The following is a 5,070-nucleotide window of genomic DNA, read 5'->3' on the forward strand; positions in this document are numbered from 1 at the left end:
ACTTCGTTCAACGAACCGTTCGTCGCTCACACCCGCATGTACAGCTGCTTGACAGCATGTTTTCCCATGGTTTTGGGTCATTTTGCTTGTAAATATGTAAGTTCGAACAAGCTGCAGCGTTGCAAAGAGATCGCTCACCGAACCGAGCAAAACAGCCCCAAAACAGCCCAAAACGGCTCCGTTTTCGCGTGCCGCGGGAGGTGAGCGGAGTGCTGCCTCCGCTCACCAAAACGTCAGCCATCTCAGCACCCAGGAACCCCCCGGGTGGCACATGGCTGGATGGGGCTTCGGTTATATACCGGGCGTTGAACACTCTTTCGCAAGTTCGCACGTGACCTTTACGGGAACTTGGTGTTGCGTCCGGGACCAGGTGAGCGGCTGTTTGTGGGCTTGCAGCTGTTCGTTCATCCTTGAAAGCCTTGCTTTTCCCCCTCTCCCTCTTTTCTCTTGTGCACACAAGGTGTTCGACGAATTGCTTGTAAAGCTTTCCTTTTCGCGAGACTTCGGGACGTGTCCGTTGCTCGTTCTTTCGATCTAACTCTCTTTCTCTTTTACAGGTCCTTCGGGACCTGCGAGAGGTTACAAAGTGGGCTGATCCTTGCGGAGCAAGATCGCAAGGGCGAAGCGCGACTTAGGCAAGGCAAGCTAAGTTCGCGTCTTTGCCGCAAGAGTGACTCGCGACTTAGGCAACGCAAGCTAAGTTCGCGTCGTTGGCCGCAAGGGTGCCGCACGCCTTAGGCAATTCCAGCTAAGGTTGTGACATTGTGGTATCAGAGCGGGCAAGCTCTTCGATCGAACAGCGAACGAACTTCGCAACTTCGCCATGGCAAAGCATCGTGGCGAATCAAGCAAGACGGGGCAGGCCGGACCCTTGCCCCAAGCAGCCGCAGGTGGGCTGCATGTGCACACTCGCTCTCATGCTGTTGGAGCCGCTCATGAGGATCGCGGCAGCGAACAGGATGAGCGAGAAGTTGGCAACTCTCCGCGAGCGGAGGAAGCGCAATCTGGTGCGCTAACTGGGAAAAAGAGTCATAAGGAGAGACTCACGACGGCGGAAACCCGCCTGGATGTTCTGGAAGTGAGCATGGAGGAACTCTACCATGGCCAACAAAGACTTGTTGGGGTAGAGAGCTCGCAAGAGGAAGCGGAGTCCAGGATCGACAAGGTCGAGGCCCTAGTCGACCGACTGTCCGATGACACCAAGGACTCCGTGCAGCACTTACAAGATGTTGTGGCGGAACTCACGGCGAAGGTGGCTATGCTCACAAGAACGCTAAATGCGGGAGGAGGCAACACCCGCGTTGCACCGCCACAAAACTTGAGGGCACCTGAGCCCCATGGATACGGAGGGGCCAGAGATGCCAAGGAGCTCGAGAACTTTCTGTTTGACATGGAACAATACTTCCGAGCTACGAGACCCGATTCTGAAGATACCAAAGTTTCAATAGCAACAATGTATCTGAACGGAGATGCGAAACTTTGGTGGCGAACTCGTTGGGAGGAAATCCAACAAGGTCGGTGTCGAGTCGACACATGGGAAGACTTGAAGCGGGAGTTGAGAACTCAGTTCCTACCGGAGAACACAGAGTTCATCGCAAGAAGGAAGTTGAGACAACTCCGCCAAAGTACCACCATCCGAGACTATGTAAAGCAGTTTTCTGCACTGATGCTGGACATACAGGACATGTCCGAGAAGGACAAGTTGTTCAGTTTCCTTGATGGTTTGAAACCATGGGCTCAGCAAGAGCTGAATCGAAGGAATGTTACCGACGTGGTCGGGGCAATTGCAGCTGCAGAAAGGCTCACCGACTTCGTTTCCTCTGAAGACCCAGCGAGAAGGAAACAATCTTCAAGCAATCGCCCTCAAAAACATTCTCGAGGGAAGGAGCTCGGGGGCGAACAGAAGAAGAAGAGCTCCCACAAAGGGCCGAACCCAAAAGGCAAGGCCTCGAAACCTGGAGGATGCTTCTTGTGCGGAGGACCGCACATGGTAAGGGAGTGCCCACAGAAGCAGGCACTCAACGCTTTGACAGCTTCCATCCACCCTCCCCGATCGGACAAGGGCAAAGCTGTTGCCCTTAGCTCAAGCAGTTCTGAATCCAGCAGCGACGATGAAGAGTCGCAAGGACCCCGAATGGGAGCAATGCGTTTGTTGAACGCTATGCGGGGTCAAGTGGGGGAGAACATGAAGACGAAGGCACAAAAAGCAGGAAGTAGTGAACTGATGTATGTGGACATCAAGCTGAATGGCCAAACGACCCGTGCAATGGTGGACACGGGCGCTACCCACAACTTCATAGCCGATCGTGAAGCACAGCGACTTGGGTTGACATTGGAGAAGAGCCCAAGCCGAATGAAAGCAGTGAACTCGGAGGCCAGGCGAATCTCCGGATTGGCGAAGGGAGTTCCCATCAGAATCGGGACTTGGAGCGGAACCACCAACATGATGGCCGTGCCACTAGACGACTTCCAAGTGATTCTTGGAATGGAGTTTATGCACGCGGCGAAGTTGGTGCCGATGCCATTCTTGAATTCCCTATGTATGATGGGAGGCGATGACCCCTGTGTGGTGCCCGTCTCTCGGAGAGGAACCAAGGAGCCCCAACATATTTCGGCATTACAATTGAAGAAAGGGGTGCGAAAGGGCGAACTAACATTCGTGGCTGCTATGAAGCTAGAGCCACTCAATGAAGAAGCCATTCAAGAACCTGCTGTGGTGGCCAACGTCCTGAAGGAGTTCAAAGACGTTATGCCACCTGAGTTGCCGAAGACTCTTCCGCCACGCAGAGGCGTGGATCACAGTATTGAGCTGGAGCCAGGAGTGAAGCCTCCAGCGAGACCACCCTATCGCATGGCCCCGCCAGAGTTGGCAGAACTTAGAAAGCAGTTAGGTGAACTGCTAAGCGGTGGTCTCATCCGCAGCTCAAAAGCACCTTTCGGAGCTCCAGTTCTCTTTCAGAAGAAACAAGATGGGAGTCTCCGATTATGCGTCGACTATCGAGCCCTCAACAAAGTAACAGTGAAGAACAAGTATCCCATCCCGCTCATCGCGGACTTGTTCGATCAACTAGGCAAGGCGAAGTATTTCTCAAAACTCGACCTCCGGTCGGGGTATTGGCAGGTGCGCATTGCTGAAGGCGACGAAGCAAAGACTACTTGTGTGACCAGATATGGAGCGTTTGAGTTCTTGGTGATGCCTTTCGGCTTAACCAACGCTCCGGCCACATTCTGTACTCTCATGAACCAGCTATTCAAGGAGTATTTGGATAAGTTCGTGGTCGTCTACTTGGACGATATCGTCGTCTACAGCCAAACGCTCGAGGAGCACGTCAAGCACCTTCGGACGATTTTCAAGGTTCTCAGGGAGAACACGTTGTTCGTAAAAAGGGAGAAATGCTACTTTGCTCAGACTGAGATCCTATTCTTGGGGCATCGAATCGGTGATGGCTCCATTCGGATGGATAAGTCGAAGGTGCAAGCAGTTGCGGAATGGCGAACTCCAAAGAAGGTGCCAGAGTTGAGATCCTTCCTTGGTTTCGTCAACTACTATCGACGCTTCATCGCGGGATATTCGAAGCGGGCAACCCCACTGACGGAGTTGCTGAAGAAGGAGCAGCCTTGGAAGTGGTCTGACAGATGTGAGATAGCATTCCAAGATCTGAAGGCTGCTGTTCTGGAAGAACCAGTGCTCAAATTGCCAAACTATGGAGAGCCCTTTGAAGTCCATACAGATGCTTCGGACTTTGCTATTGGTGGAGTACTCATGCAAGAAGGTCATCCGGTGGCCTACGAGAGCCGCAAACTCAACGAGACCGAGAGGCGGTATCCAGTGCATGAGAAGGAGATGACAGCGGTGATCCACTGCCTACGAGTTTGGCGACACTACCTCCTTGGGTCGCGATTTGTGCTGAGGACAGACAACATCGCCCTGAGTTATTTCCAAACTCAGAAGAAGCTCTCCCCAAAGCAAGCACGGTGGCAGGACTTCCTGGCTGAATTTGATATGGCAATGGAATATAAGCCCGGGAAGGCGAACGTCGTGGCCGATGCGCTGAGTCGGAAGGTGGAGTGCGTGAATGCTACACAACTGGAGGGCAGAGGCCAAACAAGTCAGTTACACTCCAACTTCCTTTCCCGAATCAGAGATGGACTGTATAGTGATCCCCAGGCAGTTATCCTGATGCAGCTCATCAAAGAAGGCAAGGCACGACGATTTTGGGTCCAGGAGGGACTTGTTTACACAAAAGGGAATAGGGTTTATGTTCCCCGAGTGGACAACTTAAGGCGTGAACTCTTAAAAGAGTGTCACGATTCCCTTTGGGCTGGACATCCCGGCATTCACAGAACATTGGCTCTCGTGGAGAGGGCCTTCTACTGGCCAAAGATGGGGATTGATGTGGAGGAGTATGTTCGAACATGCCTTACTTGCCAACAAGACAAGGTGGAGCAGCGGAAGCCGGTGGGACTTTTGGAGCCGTTGCCCGTACCAGAAAGGCCATGGGAGAGCATTTCCTTAGACTTCATATCAAGCTTGCCACCTGTAGGGGGACTTGGATCGATACTTGTGGTGGTCGATCGGTTTTCAAAGTATGCAACATTCATTGCTGCTCCCCTACACTGTTTAGCTGAAGAGGCGGCCAGACTGATGATGAAGGGTGTAGTGAAGTATTGGGGAGTCCCACACAATATCATTAGTGATCGAGACGCTCGGTTTCTGGGACGGTTCTGGACCGAGCTATTCAAGTTGTTGGGATCAAAGTTATACTTCTCTACAAGCCTGCACCCCCAGACGGATGGTCAGACTGAAAGAATAAATTCGCTCTTGGAGCAGTATCTCCGGCACTACGTGAGTGCCAATCAACGAGATTGGGTGAAGCTGTTGGACATCGCCCAATTCTCCTACAACTTGCAGCGGAGCTCTGCATCCAACAAGAGCCCCTTCGAAATTATCACAGGACAACAACCGTCGACTCCGCACACTATGGCAATTGGGTATACGGGGAGTAGTCCATCAGCCTACCATTTCGCAAAGGAGTGGCATCGAAATGCCGATATTGCGCGGGCTTACTT

Source organism: Musa acuminata, unplaced genomic scaffold (assembly GCF_036884655.1).
Source record: "Musa acuminata AAA Group cultivar baxijiao unplaced genomic scaffold, Cavendish_Baxijiao_AAA HiC_scaffold_56, whole genome shotgun sequence".
Lineage (NCBI taxonomy): Eukaryota > Viridiplantae > Streptophyta > Magnoliopsida > Zingiberales > Musaceae > Musa > Musa acuminata.